The following is a 23,576-nucleotide window of genomic DNA, read 5'->3' on the forward strand; positions in this document are numbered from 1 at the left end:
TCCCCCCTCCTTATTATACATACATCAAGATTCTCAGCTTACTGTCCTTTCAAAGGGGCCTTCTGTAACCCTGTCTTGGCCCTCTGGTTTTCTCTGTCCCCTGCCTTTGGGACACTTACCATGATTTATAATAGCTTTTACCAGTTTTATCTCTCCTCTTTGCCAAGAGGTAAGCTCGTGAGCTCCAAGTCCACATCCATCTCATTCAGAGCTCTAACCTGGCATAGAACAATGACAGTAGAAATAACCCAGCATTTATTCCATGCCAAGCAGGCTTCCATAGTGGCTTAGACAGTAAAGAATCTTCCAGCAATGCAAGAGGCCCAGGTTTGATCCCTGGGTCAGGAAGATCCCCTGGAGAAGGAAATGGCAATCCACTCCAGTATTCTTGCCTGGAAAATCCCATGGACAGAGGATCCTGGCAGGTTACCGTCTATGGAGTCACAAAGAGTTAGACATGACTGAGCGACTAAGCATGCACTCCATGCCAGGCACGCAGACCCCTCCAGAGGCCTTGATCCCTCGTAACCCTTTGAGAGAGGCACAGTTTCCATCACTCCCATTTTAGGGATGAGGATGCTCGTGCAGAAAGGAGGCTGGACCTGGTCTTGGACAGTCCACCCAGAGCCCACACTTCCATACAAGCCACTGGGCTCCCCCTCTCCCTCACTCCCTCCGCTCCAGTGCACACAGTAGGAGCTTGCTTGGTAGACATTGGCTTGGTGAATGGATAGGAAGTCATGCTTCGCTCCAGTGCACACAGTAGGAGCTTGCTTGGTAGACATTGGCTTGGCGAATGGATAGGAAGTCATGCTTTTCCCGGGGCCACCCAGACTTTGAGGGAAGAGCCCACCCATCACTCCAGGTTCTGCCTCCCCAGTGTTTTCAGCTGCTGCTGGGATATCAACCTCAGCCCCCAGGATGGGGGGGCACCCTGACAGCTTCCTGCTTCCTGCCTGCTGGCAGTCCAGGCTCAGCTCCTTGGGGACACCTCATTCGGTTTTCTCCTCATTCTTTGAGCAGATTGAAGAGTGGGAACAGAGACAGCCTGTTAGGCTGGTATGTCAGGACAAGAGGTTTAATTTCCCAGGAGGCCCTGGCAGCTGGAGCAGGCCCCTGAGGTCGGAGAGAGGGGGCTGCGAACACAGGCACAACAGTCAGCTGGGGTCCTAACAGAGTCAAATGGAGCTGGGCAAGTGGACCCCCCATGCCTTCTCACTGGACTGGCTTCTCCCTGGTGAAAGGGGCAAAAACAGAAGTTTTATGGCCAGGGACCTCCACACACTTGCTGTGTGACCTTGGGCAGGTCACTCCTCCTCTCTGCCTCAGACTCCTTTTTGATAATGGAAAGTGCAAGACACCGTGAGGATCTGGCCAGCTAAGGGGTGCCTCCAGAAGGAGTACTGGGAGCGTGTGTTGACTGGATGGGGAAGGGAGAGGCAGGGTAGGCAGAGGGCTGCTGCTGGGTGGGAACCTGTCAGGACAAGAGGAGCCTGTTAGGGTCTGGGGTTTTGGCCTGGCAAGTTCCCTAACCTTGAAGGCCAGGCCTGTGTGCTCTAAGTTGCTTCAATTGTGTCCGACTCTTTGTGACCCCATGGACTGTAGTACGTCAGGCTCCTCTGTCCATGGGGCTTCTCCAGGCAAGAATACTGGAGTGGGTTGTCATGCCCTCCTCCAAGGGAACTTCCCGACCCAGGGATCGAACCCACGTCTCTTATGTCTCCTGTATTGGCTGGTGGGTTCTTTACTACTAGCGCCACTCAGGAAGCCCTGAAGGCCAGGCCCAGCTCCCCCCAAAGCCAGCAACAGCCTCGGTCTGACCGATGTTGATTAATGGCCACAAGGTGCCTGGGCGCCAGTAGCCGCGCCCGTCGGTGGAATTAGCTGTGATTTATGGGATTGGAGCCCTCGGGGAGCAGCTGTCTGAGCTCAGAGAAGCCTCAGGAAAATGGGCCAGGCAGGGTAGGGCCTGGATGGAGGCTACCACGGCCACCTAGAAGGGATGCCAAGGCTGAGTCCCCTGACCCATGGTCCTGGCTGGAAAACAGGCCCATGGAGGGCAGGTGACATGCCCAGGGCCAACTCAGCAGAGGGATTCCTCCACGTCAGGACTTGTTACTCTGCCGCTTGCACGCCCCATGCTGCCTGGTGCACACGGTTTGTACCCCTGCCGTTTGCCAGCAGAGTCTTCTTCCTCTAACTAGCAGCAGAAATCAAGAGCCAGAGCTGGTGTTTGGTGCTGGGAGGTCCTGTAGACGTCAGTCTGGCCAAGAAAAGCCACTCAGAGGGGGGTGGCATTTGGGCTAAGTCCTGCGGGATGAGAGGGAGCCAGTCATGTGAAGGTAGGAAGAGAGTGAACTGGGTGGAGCCACCCGCAGAGGCTGGAGCTTGGAGGTGGGACAGAGGCTGGTGCACTTTTCAGGGAAGAGCGATGAGGGCAGGGTGGCTCCAGGGGCTGAGGGGGAGGGGCAGGGTTAGTGATGCTGCTGCAAAGAGTGGGGCTTGATTAGCCCCAGCCAAGGGTTCAGGCCTCATCCTAAGCCCCCTGGGCAGGCTGTGGAGGTATGTGAACAGCTCTGCTTTCCATTTTCCAAAGAGCCTGCCTGCCCATTCATGAAAAGTGATCTGGAGAGGCACGGGGGAAAGTGGGGAGCCTGGGAGGGTGGCTGCTGTTGACTCTGGGGCAAAGGTGACCAAGGATGACCCAACCCCAGAGCTGAGATTTGTCTCTATGGTTCTGCTTTAAACCTCTCTCCACGCACTCTGGGGGCAGCGACCAATTCTAATGTTTCAGAACCCATTCCAAGCCATGATCCCCATGATGCCCCTCTCTAGGGCCCAGGAACCCTGTTTTTCAGATTTATTTATTTCTTTATTTAGCTGCGGCAAGTCTCAGTTGCGGCTCAGGGGATTGTCAGCTGCAGCGGGTGGGACCTTTAGTTGCAGCATGTGAACTCTTAGATGCAGTATTTGGAATCTAGTCCCCTGACCAGGGATCGAACCCAGACCCCTTGCATTGGGAGCATGGAGTCTCAGTCACTGGACCACCAGGGAAGTCCCAGGAACCCCGTTTAGTAGAGGTGGTATTGCATCAGACAACTTGATGACTTGCTCAAGGTCACCCAGCTTGGAAGGAGCAGAGTTGGGATAGAAAACCAGGTTTCCGGTCCCCACCACTCTTTCATACCTCCCCTTGCCCCTTACCTCCTACCACAGATCAAGGCTGCACCTCCTCCAGGGTAAAAATTGGGGTTTTGAGGCTACTGGGAGCCTCCTGTTGGGTGGATTTGAACTATATCTGCATGTGTGTGTGTGTGCACACGCTCCACCCAGCAGGAAATTTGGGACAGGAGCAGTTAGGGTGTATGTCTGGGTCTCTTTGCTGGGAAACCAGGCCAGAGCTGGGGGGGGGGGGGTGCGCGGGGGGAGGCCCAACGGTGTTGCCCTGGCTCCGCCCTCTCCCTGGCACTTAGATGCCTGTTGGCAAGGACACTGGCGGGCAGTGAGTGGCCGCTGGCCCATGGCTGCAGCTGACACACATTGTCTCTGTCTGCTTCATGTCTCTGCTTTTGACAGAGGACCCTCCAGCACAACAGAGGTATCACCATGGAGGGAGCTGCCTGCCTGTTGTTCTGGCTGCTGTGGGCCTGGGGGTGTCCCGTTCCCCTTGCCAAGGGGCTTCTGGCTTGAACCTGGGTGATGGGACCCTGGGTTTCCTGAGTCCCAGGAAAGTCAGGTCCCTCTCTGGTTCTGATCCACCGTTTTCCCATCTGGACAGTGGAAGTGGAATGGGATGGATTCAGTGACTTTGAAGGCCCACGGGTCTGAATTTCTGCTCAACACTTCAATTTCTGTGTCTCTTCCGCAGCTAACTTCACTTATCTGAACTTCAAAATGTCTATATTCTTATTCTCATTTTAGTGCTTACTTTGCAGGACTTCTATGAGTAGAAGCAGGTAAAATTCTTGCAAGACCAGGCCCAGAGCAGGCACACAATCAAAATCAGCCTCACAAAGTAATAACACATATGCAATCCAACAATAATAGCTAGCATTCATTGGGCCCCTCCATGTACCACATAATTCATCTCCATTCACTCTTCACTGCAGACTCTTGAGGTCAATACACTTATTGCCCCCATTTTATGTTGGGGAAACTGAGGCACAGTGAGGTAAAGGGCCATCCTAAGATCACACTGCTGAAAAGTGTGGAGCCTGACTGGCCATGGCTCCCTGCTTGTCCCTAAGTGCTAATCTTTCCTCTTGAATTCCCAAACCCCAGCAGAGCCGGCTCCTGGAAGTGTTTGCCAAGGGGAACCCTGTCTTAGGAACACTGTTGGGGTTTCAGCACCAGGGTTAGAGCTCAGTGGCCATCAGGCGTAGGCTGAGGGCCTGGGGGTAGGGAACTGGCTCTCAGCTGTGCCTGGGACCTTGAATGGCAGGTGCTTTTTAAGGGGGATGGGACCCTCCACCTCATCCTTACCGTCTAGAGATAGCAGGGCTCTGGATGAGCCAGCAAATCCAAGGGTCCACCGCATCCCCTGGCACAATGAGTCTGCTGTACATGAGGCCCATCATCCTGGAAGGGAAGGAGCCAGGGCAGCACTTCCAGGCCCCAGAACCACCACATCCCCATCCTAGGCTGTAGGGTCACCATGGCAACAGGTGGCAGCTGCACACCTGAAGACGTAGCTCCAGGAACCTCAGGCTGACTTGGCCTTGGGGAGCCCAGGGGCCCTGAGTTTGAGGGGTCACCACCGACTCTGCTGTCACTCCAACCCACTGTACAGATGGGGAAACCAAGGCCCAAAGGAAGGAAAGCTGGATTCCTGGGATGTGCTAGCTAGAAAGTTCCCAGAGATCATCTGGCCCCACTGCTTCATTATATAGATGAGAAAACTGAGGTGAAGGGACCATCGTCAGGGAAATCAGCAGTAGGGCCCCCTGCGATTGTCTTCTGAAAGCATCGCTTCTTTTCCTTCCCTACATGTGCCGTCATTTAAAAGTGTGTGTTCTGTCTGATTGGTGTCTCTTCCCTGCTGGCAGACAAATGGGCCAGCGCCATTGGTGTCTGGCCGTATCCTGTGGCTATTGCACACTGCAGTGTTCTCCATGGCATGGGCTCTGGGGCCAGCTGGCCTGGGGTGAGATCCCAGCTCTGCAGCTTACCAGCTGTGAGACCTCAGGCAAGTTATTTCTCTGTGAGCCTCAGTTTCCTCACCTGTGGGATGGGGAGAATGATGGTTGCTTTGCACACTTGCTCAGTTGGTAGGAACCCTGAGCCGTGCAGGTGGCAGGTGCCAGCCAGTATCAGCTGTTGCCTTGCTACTGGTTTGTGGGCACTTGATGTACGTTGAATGAATGAGTGGAATCCACCTGCCAATCCCATCATGAGGACTTTCCTTGAGGGCATCAGGGGCAGCCACCTCCTGATTCTATGGTATTTTTCATTCCAGTGGACATTCACTCCTCATCTGCCTTGTCAGAAGACCTTGAAATTACCACATACTGAAATCTCTTGGAAAGAGTTGACACTGCAGATTGCTGGTCCCATCAAGACCCCTGGGATCCAGCTCCCTAGGGGCAGTGTCCAGGGTCCAGTATCGTGAGTACCCTGTGCTTGTCATCAGTGGTGGGAGGCTGTTGTGGCTGCCTTGAGGGGCTCAGTGATGAACTGCCTGGCAGGCATGGGGCTGGTGGTCTGCTAAGACAGTCCTGTTCAACCCCAGCAGGACCTGAGGCCTCGTTCCACAGAAGTGTGGACAAGGTGCTGATCTCAGGGGAGGGAAGGGTAAACCCTAGAGAGAAGCCATCACGGAAGGCCTCCTGGAGGCAGTGGTGCTTCAGTCAGGCCTTGAAGAGTGGGGAGGATGTTCCTTAGCTGAGATTGGCAGATGGCATCGAGGATGGGGGAGTAGCACACACACAGTGGTGGGGGCAGGAAAAACAGGTTGTGCCTGGTGTGTGGCGTGGGATGAGCTAGTAGATGATATATTCAGAGAAGTGGGTGGGGTTTATGTGAATCGTCAAGGTCCTTGAACGCTACATCTTATACAAGTCCCTTAGCTTTCTCTGTTTTCCTTCCTTCCATCACTACAAAATCTTGGGACCTATTTATTCCACCTCTGATCCCAGTTAGTCACCTCCCGAGCCCCAGTTCTTCCCCATCCCCCCTCTTTCTCATCCATATCCTGACCTTGAAATCAGTTCCCTATGAAATGAAATCTATTCCCTATGAAATGTATCCATACTGAAGTCACAACAGCTGGAAATGGTTGATGACGTTGGGGATGGGAGTCCTGGTGGTGAGAAGGTGTATCTTATTACAGTTGTTGTTCAGTCACTCAGTTGTGTCTGACTCTGTGACCCCGTGGACTGCAGCATGCCAGTCTTCCCTGTCCTTCACCATCTCCTGGAGCTTGCTCAAACTCAGGTCCATTGAGTCAGTGATGCCATCCAACCATCTTGTCCTCTGTCATCCCCTTCCCCTCCTGCCTTCAACCTTTTCCAGCATCAGGGTCTTTTCTAATCAGTCGGCTCTTCTCATCATATGGCCAAAGTATTGGAGCTTCAGCTTTAGCATCAGTCCTTCCAATGAGTATTCAGGATTTATTTTCGTTAGGATTGACTGGTTTGATCTTCTTGCAGTCCAAGGGACTCCCAAGAGTCTTCTCCAACACCACAGTTCAGAAGCATCAGCTCTTTGGCACTCAGCCTTCTTTATGGTCCAGCACTCACAGTACCTTGTTACAGTACCTTAGCACAAAGCAGGGACTCCGGTGGTAAGAAGTCAGACATGATAGAGGGACAGAGAGGAGGCCAGCATGACTGAAGTACCTTTCCATGCGTCATTATGCAGATAAAAAGTGATGATGCACATAAAGTATCCAGCATTCATCCTGGCACATAGTAGGTGTTCAATGATTGATATGCCCATGTCATGATTTTCCCAGGTCATTTGTGGAGTGATTATTAACAGTTTCCCTTTCCATAAGTTCCTGGTTTGGATAATAAAATATATGGTCATTGCATCTGTAAGCAATAGCTATTTCTTGGGAAGCTTGATTCTCTAAGGTGTTTCTGGAAGAGCAGCTGCTCCAGCATGTTCCGTGTCCCTAGGAGATGGGCCACCTTCCTCATATTGACATTCTCCCCCATCTCAGCCCCCACTTCCCTGCCCCACTGGGCACAACGATGCTTGTGCCAGCCGCTCAACCCCAAGCGAACAGAGTGCCAGCATCTCACAGTTGGCACACTTTCAGCATGAGAGTCCTAGGTGGCTTCGTGATTTCCCCAGATGTGTCTCTGAAGGAGGTGCCTGGGAACAGGGAAGTGATCCACACAGGGAGGCAGGAGGTTGGCATGTGCCCACCATCTGTCCCCCTTGCTCAGCTTGACCTTGGGCCTGGCTGGTTCCTTCCCACTCTTGGCACTAGTTTCTTCGGTGCTGGAGCGACAGTCCCCCTTTGGATGTGGAGGCACAAATGAAGTAGTGGATGAGTTTCTCAGGGTTTGGGGCCCTGAGCAAGTATCTGGGTTGTGTTGAGGACAGTCCCTCCTGGGCAAGGCATTGGGGTGGCCTCCTGTGATCTCATCCATCATCCTGGCGCTGGGGACAGTCTCTCCTTGTGCCAACACCAGCCTCATCCTGACGCTTCTGAGACTCAGCATTCAACCTCTTTAGGTTCCTGGATTGGGGACTTCTTTGGTGGTCTAGTGGTTAAGCTTCCATGCTTCCAGTTCAGGGGGTGCAGGTTTGATTCCTGGTCAGGGAACCAAGAGCTACATGACCCAGCCGAAATAAACAAAGGAGAAATATTTGAAAAAATACAGTGCATTTTTTTTAAGTATTAAATAGCTGGATTGGCAGGTGCTTGACAAAAATGTGTGCCTCACTTTCCTGGCCTGTAAAATGGACCTGATGTTACTCACCTGTTATTTCTGATGACTGACAAGGAACTTGCCTGCCCACAGCACCAGCAGGTGGGGAGGGGGTGGCTGGTGATATCCGTTCATTCCCACAAGTGTCAGCCCAGACCTCTGCATACAGTAGGTGATGACTCTGTGCCCCGGCAGCAGACGGCAGGGAGGTGATGTGTGTTGAGGGTTCCATCTGCCCTTTGCCGAGGCCAGAAAGGGATGCAGTCACTGACGCCTGACTCCTACTTTGGGCTTGAGGGAGGCTGGTCATGAGGTTGGGAGGGGCACTATTCCTCCCACCAGGAAGACCTCATCCTGCTATTACCTGGCAGCACCATGAGTGCCTAACTCAGGAACCCTGAGGACCTGGGAGTTCAGATGCCAGGCCAGGGCAGCTAGCGTTGTGGGTAGGGATCTGTGGGCCCAACAGATGTAAATTTTAATCCCAACTCTAATGCATGCTGGCCATCTGACCTCAGACAGGTACTTTCACCTCTCGGAGCCTGAAGTTCCCTTGGTAAAATGGGGATAATAGAGTTCTCAGAGTTAGGGGGACCTGATTACATGGCACAGAGGAGCAAGTAGCACCTGCTGCCACTGGCATCACCCTTAGCCTCATGCCAGCTCTGCCAGTTGGCAGGATCTGGCATGTTGCTGTAATGATGCTATAAATGGCAGAAACCCTACAAGACAGCGGGGCAGGTGCTAGGTCTCACTCTGTCATTCGCTCTGTAAATATTTATTAAGCACCTTCTATGTTCCAGGCACTAGACTGGGGACTCCGCATACATCCACAGGGAAAAGAAAGATTGTCTTTCTTCCTGGACTTACTTTAGTGATGGGACTCATTGAACCAAGCAGTAGATATGATGTACTGCAGTCTGGGTGGCAATGCATGTAAGAGTAGTGTTAGACTTGGGGGGGTTCAGGTCTAGAATGGTCTCTGTGGAGGTGACATTTAGCACAGACTTCAAGGAATGAGGGAGGGTGGGAGCCGTGTGTGGATATCCAAGGAGTAGTGCTCCTGGTGGTGGAAACAGCCAGTGCAAAGGGCCTGGGGTGGGTACAGATTGTGACAGAACAGCTGGGAGGTCAGTACGGGGGGAACAGAGGGTTCTTGATGGGAGAGTGGTAGGAGATGAGGGCGCCTGGAGGTCAGAGGTGTTTGGCCCTGTAAGCCAAGGCAAGGTCTTTGTCTTTGCACTCCTGGTGCAAAGAGAAATCTGATCCAAGAGAGAGATGATGGCTGGGACCAGGTGGCAGAGGTGGAGGTGGTGAGGGGTGGTTAGATCCTGGAGATGTTTTGGAGGTGGAGACAACAGGATTTCCTGATGGATTGAATGTGGGGAGAGAGAACATAGGAGGGAGAGAAGAGGAGTGGGGAGCGGCAGAGAAAGAGAGAGACGGTGTTAAAAAGCCACAAAGCTGGATGAGATTACCTGTGTGGACAGAAAGCGGACTGAGCCATGGTCACTTTGGGGAGCAACGCTTGACTGGGAATGTGTCTGGTGAACTGAAAATTAGGTTGTGAGTCTGAGTTATAAACATAACACAAAGACGTAAAGAAGAATAAAATCTTTTGTGTCATGAAAACTATTGGAAAGGGCCACAGAAATGAGCTGGGCAATCAGGAAGCCCAGGTATATGCTGCCCTCCCCCACACCTTGTCTGCTGTGTGACCTTGCTTAGGCACCTACCCTCTCTGGGCCTCTGATTCCTTTCGGAAGGTCTGGACTCCCTGACTAGGCAGTCATCCCTCAGGAATCTCCGGTGGAGGCTCCAGGGGGGCTGCAGGTGTGGAAGCAGGGAGGAGGGGTGGGCAGGGGAGCTAAGGGGGGGAGGAAGCTGGCCTGGAGAGCTGCTTCCCTGGAGGGGACATGCAGACAGGGAGGCCACAGCTGAGAGCAAGGAGAGACTCATGCAGAGCCGTGACAAGTCCTGCTGGGATGACTGAGGAGGGGCCGCTCCTGCGAGAGGCAAGAAGACCTCAGACTGGGCCTTTGTCCCAGCGAAGTGCTGAGGCAGCATGTAGGCTGGGCTTGGCTGGATTCCCCAGGTGCAGAGCCTCCTGGGCCAGGCCTGAGAGGAGGCCATTTCTGCTCCCCCCCAGCCCCCTCCCCCCACCCCCATGGTCTTTCCTGCTACTGACCTTCCCAGGGGCATCTTTTGTTTTCACCATAGAGGACAGAGGTGTTTCCAGTAAGCACCTGGTCACTGAACCAGCAGGTGACAGCCACAGGGGCCTGAGAGCTCAATGTACAGCCGGGGAGTCACCCTGACCCCAGGAGCTGGGGCAGAACTGAGGTTTCACCACTTGCCGTTTAGAGCTCTGTCCTCCCCTCCCCACCCCTCCTGCCCTTCTCTTTTGTCTTCCACACCCTTTGTCAAGGGTCAGTGGGGAACCGGAGCAGGCTCTTGAGGCAGGTTGACCTAGGTACCAAACTCACTTCTGCTACTCGCTGTGTGACCTTAGTTGAGCCACCCAACCTCTCTGAGTCTCTTTCTCCTTGTCAGCCAGAGAGGAGATAATGATGACAATCTATCAGGGCGGTGGGGAGGAACCAGTGGAACACTGTGAGCGAGTGATTGACAGTCGCTCAGTCTTGTCCAACTCTTTGCAACCCCATGGACTGTAGCCCGCCAGGCTTCTCTGTCCATGAAATTTTCCAGGCAAGAATACTGGAGTGGATTGCCATTCCCTTCTCCATGGGCTCTTCCCAACAAATATCTTTACTGTCTGAACCACCAGATGAACACTGTTGAACTGGAAAAATAGGAGGCTGACAAGTGCCAGTCTCCTGCACCCTGGGCTGATGGGCATCTGGGTTATCTGGTGGGAGGCCATGCCTAGACCTAAACTGAAGGTAGTGCTGAGCGCGTTCTTGCACTTGACTTTTTTTTTTTCCCCCAACCTGATGTATTCATTTATTTGGCCAAGGCACAGCTTGGCTTTGGGGCTGTTAGTTTCCCCAACCAGGGATTGAACCCCAGACACAGCAATGAAAACCCCGAGTCCTAACCCCTGAACTGCCAGGGAACTCCTGCCCACTTGGCATTTCACACAAAGCACTCCCAGAATTTGTCTCCAAGGGCCAGGACCCTGTGGGGGAGTCAGGAGAAAAAGCCAGAACGACAATGCCTCGGGGACTAAGAGCTGTCCTCTGCCCCATTCAATGCCGCCTCCTCTGTGCCCAGGCTGGCCACACTTAAGATGCAACCACACTGTCCTGGTCAGTGGGAAGTGGCCTGGGGCAGGTTGGGAGCCAACCCAGGGGGGAGCCGTCCCTCTCCAGTGAGTAGCTGGGTGGCTCACTGGGGTGTGGTGGCACCAGAGACAGGCAGGCGGCTCTATTCCAGCAGTGTGTTGGAGCTCAGAGTGGCTGCAGCTGCCCCCACCCCGCAGTCTCCTCCTCTCCCCTCCTCTTCTGCACCTAACGTGAGTGCAGACCACACCCACTGCTTGTCTTTGATTTTTGCCCTGCCCCTAGCTGTCCCCCTTCTATCCGCAGCTGAGTTTCTCAAGTGTTCACTACGCTCACAGACCCCTTGTATCCCTCACCCACTGCAGCCTGGATCACATCTCGTCTTTCCACGGTCATCCTTCTCACCAAGGCCACTGGAACCTCCAGTGGTTCACCAGGTGGCCACATCTCAGTCCTTAGCCCCTGAGGCTCTGGCCAGCAGCACACGCCAGCAGGACCTCTGATAGCCGCTCTGGCTGCTGCCTCTCGAGCTTTTGCCCATTTCCTTTCCTCTGCTGGTCCACTAAATATTTCTGCTTCTCAGGGCTCTGTGCTGTCCACCTTCTGTCCTCAGCCACACTCCCTCACGGGGACTCATCAGCTGCCCCCACTTCAGTGCCCTTCTGAACACCCACCATCCCCTGATCTCCAGCTCCATCCTGACCTTTCCCTGGAGTTCTCCTGGATGGACTCCCAGAGTCCCAGAAGCACCTCCTGCTCAGCGTGTTTGAGGGCACCTTGGCATTTGCCCTCTAGCCTACCCTTGCCTCCCCATCCCCTGATTAGTGAGCAGCACCACCATCCTCTGCCTGGACACTGGCAGCCATAGTATCCCCTTTGCCCCCATCAGCCTTTTTCAAAAATAGCTTTATTGAGGTATAATTTACATACCCTAGAGTTTAGTTATCTTATGAATTTTGGTGAGATTTAGTAAGTTTATAGGGTGCAATCATTACCACAATTCCAAAGTTTCCTTGTGTACACTTGCAGTCATTCCCACTCCCATCCCATACCCTGGGCAACCACTGATCTGCTTTCTAGTTTTTACCTTTTCTGGAACGTTCCTATAAATGGAAATATACAATATGTAGTCTTTGCATCTAGCTTTTAGCTTCCTCCAATTAGCATGTTGTCTGTTGTTGTTTTTTTTAAACTGGGGTAGAGTTGCTCTACAGTATTGTCCAACAGAGTGAATTAGCTGTGTGTTTACATATACCCACCCGCGTCTTGAACCTCCCTCAGCCCCTCCACCCCACCCCTCTAGGTCACCGCAGAGCAGCAAGCTGGACTCCCTGCGCTATACACCAGGTTCCCAGTAGCTATCCATTTTACACATGGCAGTACACACATGTCATCCCAATGTCTCACTTTATCTCACCCACCCCCTTCCGGGCCCATACGTCCATTCTCTCTACATCTGCGTCTCTATTCCTGCCCTGCAAACAGGTTCATCTATACTACTTTTCTAGATCCCACATACAGGCCTTAATATACAATATTTGTTTTTGGACCTAGAATCTGTCATATAGAGTGAAATAAGTCAGAAAGCATTTTATTCTTTATGCTCATCTACGTTGTGGCATGTGTCAGTACTTCATTCCTTTTTAGTTCTGAGTAATAGTCCATCTTATGGATATAGGACATTTTGTTTATCTGTTCACTACTTGATGGAAATTTGGATTTAGGGCTATTATGAATAATGCTGCTATGAATATTCATGTACAAGTCTTTATAGGGACCTATACTTTTGCTTTTCTTGCATTGCTCTTTTTTCCACCATCCTGCAAGGCCCTGATTTTCACTGGGAAGCCATGTGGTTGCTTGGAAACTCTCTGCCTCCCCAACCCAGGGATAGAGCACGTGACCCAGGCTAAGCCAATCTGTGTGCACACAGAGAGGGGCTCAAGAAATGCCTGTTTGGGGGGCGCAGCGTCCCCTGCCTTCTGCTCCACAGCTACCGTGAGGAATCAGAGGGGCTCCAGACCGGAAGAGGCTTTGAAGGAGAGGTCACCTGGGTCCAGTGTTAGCAGGGGGAGATAGAAGGATTGGAACTGCCCGGGTCCTCCAGGCCGGAGCACCTCTAGGAAGTACAGAGAAACACCTCCCAGTATTCAGAAAAGGGAAAAGTAGGGCAGGCAAAAGGGGCCATGGCGGTGGGCCCTAGAGACCACAGAAAAGAAATGAAAGGATTATGAGGAAATGACATTAAAATGAAGATCTTCCTCGGCCTCCAAAAGTCAGGGGGCCAAGAGGAGATCAGATGGCCAGTGAGGGGGCCCCTGGGTCCCGTCAGAGTTGCCAGAAAGTTTAGGGACTTATGAGACTGGCCCTTTGGAGGGTTTAGGGAACATTTGATCTCCCCATCCTGGATGGAAAATCTGTTGGGCGCCAGCTGGCTGGGTCCTGGGTGAACCTTCCCTGAGAAGCTGCTATGGAGGTTTCAGGGGAGCCCTGCTCTCACACACTGTGGGGTCTTGGCCTCCACATGCCAGGGCATAGGACTGGGGCCCAGCTCAGGACTCCTTCCAGAAACAGGTGCTGATGTGAATCTAGGGCGCAGAAAACCAGAAACCAGGCCAGGCCTGAACTCCCTCATGGGACCAGCGTCAGGAGCAGATGAGCCTGTAGATGCGGATGTGCCTTGCAAACTGTAAGGTGCTCTCACGCCCCGTCAGTGTCTCTCCTCCATGCAGCCTTCTCAGAGACTCTCCCAGCTGAGTGAGTCACCCTGTCCTCCCCAGACTGTATGTAGATCTCACTCTTGGACCCATTCCCCTCCATCACAGACCCTAAGGAAGGACATGTCCCTTCCCGCCAGACTGAGCTCCTTGGGGGCGGGGACAAGCACATCATTCTTCCAGGTCTGGCTCAGTGCCTGACCCAGAGCAGGAATTTGGCAAGGAGTTCTTGAATGACCTTGACTCATAGAGAAGCAGGTAACGTGAGGGTGCTGGCTAGCTTTTGCTTGTAAAGACAGGGACCGGCTGATACATGGTAGAAGTCTTTCCAATGAAATGTCAAAATGCTTCATCAGTTGTGGCTCCAGCAGTGTGAGTGTCCAGAAATGCAGTGTTGGGGTTGAGGATGCTAAATGCCGTCTGGTCTTGTGCTGTCCAATAGGGTAGCCCCAAAGCATCTGGGGCTATTTCAATTTAAATTTCATTTAAAATTCAGTTCTTTAGTTGCACTTGTCACATTTTGGGCTTTTGGTAGCTGCATGTGGCCCATGGTCTCTATTGGACAGGGGAGGGGAGAGCATTCCCATCACTGCAGAGAGTTCTCTTAGCATTCATCAATGCCTAGAAGTTGCACATCCATGTGTTATCTTGGGCCCTGATCATTTCAAGGGGCTTCCAAGATTTCCCTTGAATTGCAAGATCAACCCAGTCAATTCTAAAGGAAATCAACCCTGAATATTCATTGGAAGGACTGATGCTGAAGCTGAAGCTCTAATACTTTCGCCACCTGATGCGAAAAACTGACTCATTGGAAAAAACCCTGATGCTGGGAAAGATTGAAGGCGGGAGGAGGAGAGGACAACAAGGGATGAGATGGTTGGATGGCATCACCGACTCGATGGACATGAGTTTGAGCAAGCTCTGGGAGTTGGTGATGGACAGGGAAGTCTGGCATGCTGCAGTCCACGGGCGTGCTGCAGTCCCTGGGGTCACAGAGAGTCAGACATGACTGAGTGGCTGAACTGAACTGAACACACTAGCAGCTATATTTACAGAGAATTTTCTATATATCAGACACTATGCTAAGTATATAGACAGAGCACATAGTATGAGGGACATACTATGCAGATGCATCAACTCACAACATCTCTTTATAATAGATATGTTGTTCTTACCATTTTACAGGTGGGGAACACTGAGGACATTTGTTCTAAGTCACGCAGTTATGAGGTGGTAGAGCAGGAGGCTGACCCCAGGCTCCAGGATACATGCTTTGAATAAAGTACAGACTCCCTTGGGGATCCGTGGTGGCTCAGAGAGTAAAGAATCTGCCTGCAGTGCAGGAAACTAGGGTTCAATTTCTGGGTCGGGAAGATCTCCTGGGGAAGGGAATGGCTACCCACTCCAACAGACTCCTAACCTGGTCTGGAAAGTCCCTGCAGAGTTGGCCTCAGTCAGTCTTTCGGCCTTCACTTTGAGTCACTCCCCACCTATTGGGTCCAGTTCCTCAGATACCCCAGATGTCTCCGTCCTATGCCTGTGCCCTTGTTCATCCCCTTCTCTCCTTAACGCTCCACAGAGTCCTGTTCCATTGTTTGGGACCCAGTTCTAGTGTGAACACATTGAGGCCAAGGACCAAGCCTAAGTCCTTTCTGTATCACAGTGTCTGGCACATGGCTTGGAGCATTGGAGGTCTTGGTAAATTACGGGTGGTGGATTGGAGGGTGGATGAGTGAGTGGATGGAAGGGTGGGTGGCGTCGATGGATGGTGAGTCAACGGGAGAGGAGCAGTTGGTGGAGGTTGGGAAACTGGATGTGTGGATAGAGTGTGGGTGGACAGGTGGCTGTGCTCAAGTGCCCGTGGCTGCTGAACTGAGAGCAGGGGAGTGGCGTAGAGAGCAGCAGTGGTTTGAAGACGTTTCAGGACAGAATCAGCAGGGCTTGCTCAGAGAGCTGAGGGGCAGGGAAGCGTCCAGAACAATGGTCAGGTTTCTAGATTCTGGGGACTTGGGAGGATCATGGTGTTTTCAGGGAGGAGCAGGTTTAGGGTAGAAGCTGCCAAGGTCTGTTTCACGTGTGGGAGCCTGAAGGGCCCATGAAAGGAAGGCCTGGGGTGCAGCTGGGGAGATGAGCCTTGGTCAAGTTCAGGGGCAAGGGCGGGCCTCACAGAGACTTGAGAGATCATATGGATTCAGGACTGAGGGCTGGAGGACAAGCCGTCAGGGGAGGTGGAGGAACCGTGGTCCCTGAGGTAGAGGAGCAGCCGGGAGGGACACTGCGTGAGACGGGAGGGCCCTGCCACATTGCACACCTCCATCAACCATTGTAGGCGGCGTGCTGTCGGGACCCAGTGCCAAGGGGGTGCAGGCAGGAGACTCCACACTGGAAATGGGCCGTGAAGGGTGCTGAGGTTTTGACCAGTCTGATGAGGGTCACCCTGAGCACGGAAACTGCACAGGCCAAGGCAGGGAGCGAAAATAAGTTATGTCAACATGCTTTGCAGGCCTCGGAGCCTGTGGCAGCCAGTCAGCTGGAGAACCGGAGGCTCAACACTCTTTCTCTGCCCAGATAGCACGCTGGGGCCACAGGCTTCAGAGTCTAGGAGGACTCGGGGGTGATCTGGGCACTGGGCTACTTGGGACAAGTCACCTCCCCTCTCTGGGCTTCCGTTGCCTCATCTGGAAACCGGAATCAGCACCACCAGCCTGGTTTGCTGAGAGAAGTAAATGAGATGTGGAAGGGTGAGAGGCCCCCAGTTACATGAGGAAACTATATAAATGCTATTTTTAAAAACTGTCTTTTCATTTCAACTCCACAAATATTTTTGGAGCTAAAAGGTTCTGTGTAAATTAAATTTTCTTACGACAAATACTATTTTACCTAGGCCTGGGGTGGCAAGATTGGTGAGGTCACTCATTATTTGAAGAGTCCTAAGTTGGATTCTTTTGAAAAGTCCTTGCTCGTGAAGTGAAAGTCGCTCAGTCGTGTCCGGCTCTTTGCGACCCCATGGATTATACAGTCCTTGGCATTCTCCACACCAGAATGCTGGAGTGGGTAGCTGTTCCCTCCTCCAGGGGATCTTCCCAACCCAGGGATCGAGCCCAGGTCTCCCGCACTGCAGGCGGATTCTTTACCAGCTGAGCCGCCAGGGAACTCGGAGCCCCTGCTTGGCTTGGTTTTGTTTTATTTTTGTTTTTGTTTTTGTTTTTTTTTGAGTCAACAAGGATTTTTACTTTCTAGGCTCACAGAGGAAGGCTTTCATTTGTTCCTCTGTGTTTTGAAAAGATCCTCCCAACTGATGTAAGGTGACAGACCCAGGGAGACAGCAAGCAGGATACCCAGGGAGGGGGCTGGCTTCCATGGTCTGCAGGAGGGATCATGGTGACCCAGACAGGGGGTGACTCTGGGCATAAAGGGACTTCCCTGGTGGCTCAGCTGGTGAAGATTCTGCCTGCACTGTGGGAGACCTGGGTTCGATCCCTGGGTTGGGAAGCTTCCCTGGAGAAGGGAAAGGTTATCCACTCCAGTGTTCTGGCCTGGAGAATTCCATGGACTGTATAGTCCAGGGGGTCGCAAAGAGTCGGACACAACTGAGCGACTTTCATTTTTACTGGACATAAAGAGAAGGGAATGTGACAGATAGTGGGAGAGGAGGAAGGTATACAGGAACCCCTGGTGTCTTGGTTATCAAAGAGGGTGAGCTGATTCCAGGCACCTGGTTAGATGATGCTGTCAGAGGGCAGGGTCTCTGTGGAAGAGACCCTGACATGTGACGCGTGAGGTGGCCACAGGGCAGCGGGCAGAGCTGCCAGTGGGGATTTGGTTCTGCAGACCTGGCCCTCCATGAGAGAGGCTGGGCTGGAGAGAGAAGTAAATGTCTGTGATAGGGAAGGAGGGGGAACCCAGAGCTCATGACAATTAGCTAATAAATATTTATTTGGCACCAAAAACATTTGTTGAGTGATGTCTTCCCTGAGAAACCCTGAGCGCAGGTGCTGTGGCGGGCACTGGGGACCTGGCAATAAGCTGCGTAGACCTAACTCTCAGCCTCGTGGGGCTGACATTTTAGTGGGAGGAGCAGGGTGTAATTGGGATAAATTACTCATTTGCATATCTTCTTATAAAGTGATACGTGCCTAGGAGAACAATAAGGCATGGAGGGACTGGGAATGTCAGGTGGAGTGGCTGGGCAGCCATCAAGGCTGTGCTCACTGAATTCATTTAAACCTTACAACTTTACGAGGAAGGTGCTGTAATTATTCCCATTTTAGGAATAAGCAACTGAGTCACAGAGATGTTAACAAACTTGCCCACAGTCACTTAGCTGTATAACTAGCAGAACCTGGATTTTTACTTTAAGTCCATGCTCTTCTGTTAAGAGTCTTAACTATTGAGGGAACTCCCTGACAGTCCAGTGGTTAGGACTCCATGCTTCTGTTGCAGGAGGCACAGGTTTGATCCCTAATCAAGGAACTAAGATCCCACAAGCCACACAGCACAGCCAAAAACAAACAAAAAGAGTCTTCACTATTGTGCTGAACTGCCTCTCATTGACAAAGTCAGGTCTCAGCAAAGATCTAAAGGAAGCGAGGGGATCAGGCTCACAGACATCTAAGTAATGGACATTCCAGGCAAAGAAGAGCAAGTGCAAAGGGCCTGAGGCAGCAGCATGTCTGGTTTATTTGGGGAACAGCGCAGAGGGCAGGGTAGCTGGGGCAAAGGGAGTGGGTGAAGAGTAAAGGGGAGATTCAGACGTGCTGGTGGGGGAGCTGTCAGCTTTTACTTGAGATGAAGTGAGGCCACGGAGGGTCTAGGGCAGAGGAGGGGCTGGCTCTGACCTGGGTTCTAGCCTGATTCCTCTGGCTTGTGTGTCAGGAGCCAGAGCAGAAGCAGGAGACAAGAGAGGACGTGACTGACCCAGGTAGGAAGTGATGATGGCTCAGTCCACAGCACTGGCACCAGCGCAGGTGGCGCCCCGGCTTCTTGATACGTCGTGCAGGTGGCTTCAGCAGGCGCGGCTGAGGGGCTGGATGTGGAGGGTGAGGGAAGGAGAGGCATCGAGGATGACTCCAGGGCCTGAGCCTGAATGGCTGGAAGGAGGGGGTTCCACTGACTGTGATGGGGCGGCTATGCAGAAGCTGCTGTATGAAGTACTTTTCATGTCCATTAGCCCTGTTAATGACCTGGCTGCTCTCTGTGGTGGATGTTGAAACTCTCGGAGGTTACTTGGAGGTTGGCTCAGGATTACTCAGCCAGAATGAGGTGAAGCCAGGACCAGAAACCAAGTGTGCGTTGAAATTTTGATCCATTTGTCCAATCAGGAAACATTTCTGGAACACCTTCTGTGTGCCAGGCACTGTGCTAAGCATTGACAATGATGGCCACTGATGACGGTCCCGCCCTCAAGCAGCTCCCAGTCTGATGGAGGAAGCAGTGTCAACCAATGATCATAGTTACGACTTCCTCACATCAGCGTGATAAGTGGCGAGAAACTGAGGGAGTCCTAGGAACGGGGGACTTGGCCTGGCTGGGAGGTCAGAGATGGCTTCCTGGAGAAGGTGAATGTCAAATGCAAAGGCCTTTGGGATGGCAGGTCTGTGGGGGTGTTGAGGAATTCTTAGAAAAATGCTCCCTGATTTCCCAGGCCATAGTGGAAGAACCCCCAAGGGAAGCCCTGCCTCCCAGAGAACAGCTGTCCATTGGGAAGTCACAAAACCTTTTTTTTTAGTTTGCTTTGTTCTAGCAGCTTTATTGAGAGAATTCAATAAAGAATTCTATAGACTATATAGAATTATATAGATTACTATACAATTCACTCATTGAAAGTGTTCAATTCAATGGCTTTTAGCATATTCACAGAGCTGCGCATCCATCACCACATTCCACTTTGGAACATTTTCATTATCCTGAAAAGAAACCACAAACCCGTTAACTGTCACCCTCTCCCAATCCGCCCCCCGACACCGGCAACCACTCATCTACTTCCTGTCCACACAGAGTTGCCTGTTCTGGACATTTTATATAAGTGAAATCATGTACCATGTGGTCCTTTGTGACTGGCTTCTTCACTTAACATAATGTTCTGGGGGTTCATCCCTGTTGGAAGAACCGGAATCTTAATCATTGTCAGAACTGGCGAGAACCTTAGAGGCTGTCTCATATGCTTCTCCCACCTGTTGTAAAGCGGAGTCTGGAGGAGCCTTGCCCCCGCCCCTTAGTAAGGAAGCTGAGGAGCAACTCCAAGGCCAGCCTTGGGACCCCCTGCCCCTCCCTCGGCTTTCCCCTCTTTTCCTTCCGCTCTGGGTTCCAGCTGACTTTGGCTCCACGTTGACAGCATGGTCGGGCACACATCCTCCCCAGCCCTGGATTTTCATGTACTGGCAATTTTCACGCCTCATGGTTCATCTTGAAATCTTTTAAGAATTTGTGTCTGCTAATTCAGAATGTTTTGGAGTTCAGTATTTTCCTTTTCTGCTATTTAAACACTTCTCATCCAGATGGTTACGCCTGTTTTTCTGGGGTGGTGATTTCCCCACTTGGGGAGGCAGAGCCATGTTGGGTGGGGTTAAGCTCCAGGTCTTGAAATCAGATGCCCCGACTCGTCCTCAGTGGGGGTAATTCCTGAAGCTCTCTGAGCCCCAGTCACTCCCTGTGAAAAATACAGATTACACTGTAGGGCTGTGAGGGGGAAATGAGGTCAAAAGAGGTGCAGACATAGGGAGACTGGAGAGCATGAGGGCTTTGCGGGGTCCTGGTGTAACCAGGAGAAAAAGACAAGCCTCCTCCACTGTCCACCGCCCCTTTCTCCATATTCCTACTGTGGGCTGACCGCTGGACCCCTCCTCCTGGGCCTGAGGGGGAGGTCTGAGTTAGGATCCCAGTCCCACCCCTTGGATTCTGTGTTCCCACATCAGCTCGGTGTCTCCATGGCCCCACCTGTAGAATGTGAGGACTAGAGTGGGGGCTTCCAGTGAAACCTCCAGAGCAACCCAGAGGCTCCTGGGAGCATGGGTGTGGAATGGTGGGGTGAGGTGGGGGGGCAGCAAGGCTTTTTCTCCTCCCAGGAGAGCCTGGTTCCTGCTGACTTAAAGATCCAAGCGGGACCATGGCACCTGTTCAGCAGAGGTGGGTGGAAAGGGACACCTGGCTTCCCTGGGCCTCTCGTGTGAGACGAGATGAGACGTGTGATGTGGGAGGTGGTGAGGATGGTGAGGCAACGCCTCCTGCTCCAAGTGCAGGGGACAGGGACCGAGCCTCCTTGCAAGCCTTTATCAGGCACAGACTTGGTGCCAGGTATTCTACCTGCATTATCATCCTAATCCTCACTGAAGCCCTCAGAGGAAGCACTCTTATTTCCCTTTGACAGGCAGGGACACTGAGGCTCAGAAATGGGCAGCTGCCTGCTCAGTGTCACCCAGCGAGTGAGGGCTCATCTGGGATTCGAACTCGGGACTGTGACTCTGGCCCCTTTCCTGACCGCCCCCATCCAGGGAAAAAGAGGGACAAGCAAGAGGGGGAGGATCGGAGCCTTTGGAACCCCAACTTCCCAGCTGCTGTGGGGATTCTGTGGGTGGTGGGGAAAGCATCATAAATATGCATGACATGCAAATCTGCCTCTGATAAACAATGTGGGGGCCCACATGAGCATGGATAGTGTTGTACAGACACTTGGGTTTCTATTCTGATAGCTCCGTGGCCTCCCCAGCATCCCCAGGGCCCACCCAGGGGTCTCGGGGTCCCGGGATTACCCCTGGCCACCTCCTCATTGGTGTCCCCCTTCATTCCTGCAGGGAGGCTTCCCTGGTGACTCAGATAGTAAAGAATCTGCCTGCAGTGCAAGAGACCAGGGTTCGATCCCTGGGTCGGGAAGATCCCCTGTAGAAGGGCATGGCTACACACCCCAGTATTCTTGCCTGGGAAATCCTATGGACAGAGGAGCCTGGTGGGCTACAGTCCATGGGGTCGTGAAGAGTTGGACACGACTGAGCGATTAACACTTTCCCTTTCATTCCTGCAGGCACCCGTGCCTCCCCCTCTGCCAGGTGCCCGGTGGCCAGAACCTCGTCACTTCACGCGCTGGAGGGCCCCGTCCCACGCTGCTTCCCGCCAGCGCCTCTGATCGAGTGCCCGGAGGATGTGTGTGCCAGCCCTCGGTCCAGTGCCTGCTCCTGAGGTGACACCGCCTGCTGCTTTCCGACTGGTTCCCATTTTCCCTCTGCACGTAGCTCCCGGGTGGGTAAGTAACCATGGCTGCAACCTGGGCACTCGGAGTCAGGGCTGCTCACCCACCCACCCGTACTTGGCACAGTTGGGAAATGCCCAGTCTTCCCACCTAGCAGCACCCACGTGCTGGTGAAGGGACCTCAGTGAGAGCTTTTGTATGTCTGTGCTCAATTTATAGTGTGACCCCCTGTCTCATCTAGTCCTCCCAACAACCCAGAAGTTGGATGCAGTGATTATGCCCATTTTTTACAAAGGAAATGGCCTTAGAGTTTAGAAACCACTTGCCTAAGGAGGCAGAGAAAGCCCAATGCTACCCATCTCCAAGGCCAACTCTTTCCAAATCCAAGGGGCTAGGGGGTTGGTGACATGGGCTCAGGAAGGGAAGGGGAATAGCCAGCTGGGCTGGAAGCCCTGGAACCTCTGGGGCCCCTGGCAGGATGGGGGGCTGAGATGAGGTCCTCAGAGTTCCTGAATCTTGGAGAGCCCCGTCATTCCTGCCCCTCCAGCCCATTCCACTGGCACCCTTGCCGTGCCCACAGTGCAGACCCCAACATGGACGAGGTGCCCAGCCCTGCAGCATCTCTGACATCCATCTGAGGATGCCTCTGTGCACCCACACCTGGTCCCATCACCCTTCCTGCAACAAGGACCCCGACAGGGTGACCCCACTGGTCGCCGGCCACAGCTCCAGGCACCCCTTTCCTGCATCTCACTCTCCTGCTGCATCCTGAGGCTGTGCAGGTGTGATGAGTTCACAGATGAGGAAACTGAGGCTCCAAGGCACTCAAGGGACTCGCCCAGGGTCACCCGCTACCACTCACCATGACACAGGGGTTGTTGGTTCACAACTGACTTCCTTGTCTGGTCTCAGCATCCCAAGGGTAGGAAACAATCGCTTCCTTCCCCACCGGACAGTCAGCAGCTGGACCTGGCACAGAGTGGGTAGACAGTAAAGCTTCATGTCTTCATGGGAGGAAGGAGAGACAGAGAGGAGGGAAGACGCTCTTACTTCCCTCCATCAGGACTCCAGTGGGACCCAAGAGCCCACTGGTGTTTGGGCAACCACTGGTCCCTGCCGACTCCAGAGAGCTGGCAGTCCACTCAGACCTTCAGCAAGGAAGCCAGCCCCTCTGGTCCCCATTCTCTCATCTGCCAACAACTGACCAACCTCCTTAATGGAATGGTTATGAGAAGGGAAAAGACTCATAAATATGGATAATAGGCAAATATCATAGACTATTAAAAAACTGGGAAGTTCACTGTAGATAACGTTTGTAGAAGTGCTTCTTCAGGAACAAGAGCTGCACACTTGTGTGATGCCCACTTAGTCCTAATGACCATGTAAAGGACCCTATTAATTTGCTAACCCCCAACCCAGCTCCGCCGATCTGGCCAGGCTGTTGTAGTGACCATAGACAGCTTTTGCATTTGGTTGAGAATCTGTCACAGGAAAAAATATCCTAAGGCTGCCTGGTCTGAGAGCTGTGTCTGTGGGATTTAATCCTCTGCAGATA

The 23,576-nt window shown here is 52.7% G+C and overlaps 1 protein-coding gene across 4 annotated transcripts in view; it reads left to right on the top strand.

Moving 5' to 3' along the window:
* DLGAP4 (DLG associated protein 4) overlaps positions 1-23,576 on the top strand; it is a 197,315-nt gene that overhangs the window by 36,202 nt on the left and 137,537 nt on the right. For all 4 annotated transcript variants that reach the window (XM_070472591.1, XM_070472589.1, XM_070472588.1 and 1 more), the window contains exon 2: positions 21,857-22,075. The gene's annotated coding sequence lies outside the window, so the exon portion shown is untranslated. The remainder of the gene's footprint in view (positions 1-21,856; positions 22,076-23,576) is intronic.

Source organism: Odocoileus virginianus, chromosome 9 (genome assembly GCF_023699985.2).
Source record: "Odocoileus virginianus isolate 20LAN1187 ecotype Illinois chromosome 9, Ovbor_1.2, whole genome shotgun sequence".
In the NCBI taxonomy this organism is placed as follows: domain Eukaryota; kingdom Metazoa; phylum Chordata; class Mammalia; order Artiodactyla; family Cervidae; genus Odocoileus; species Odocoileus virginianus.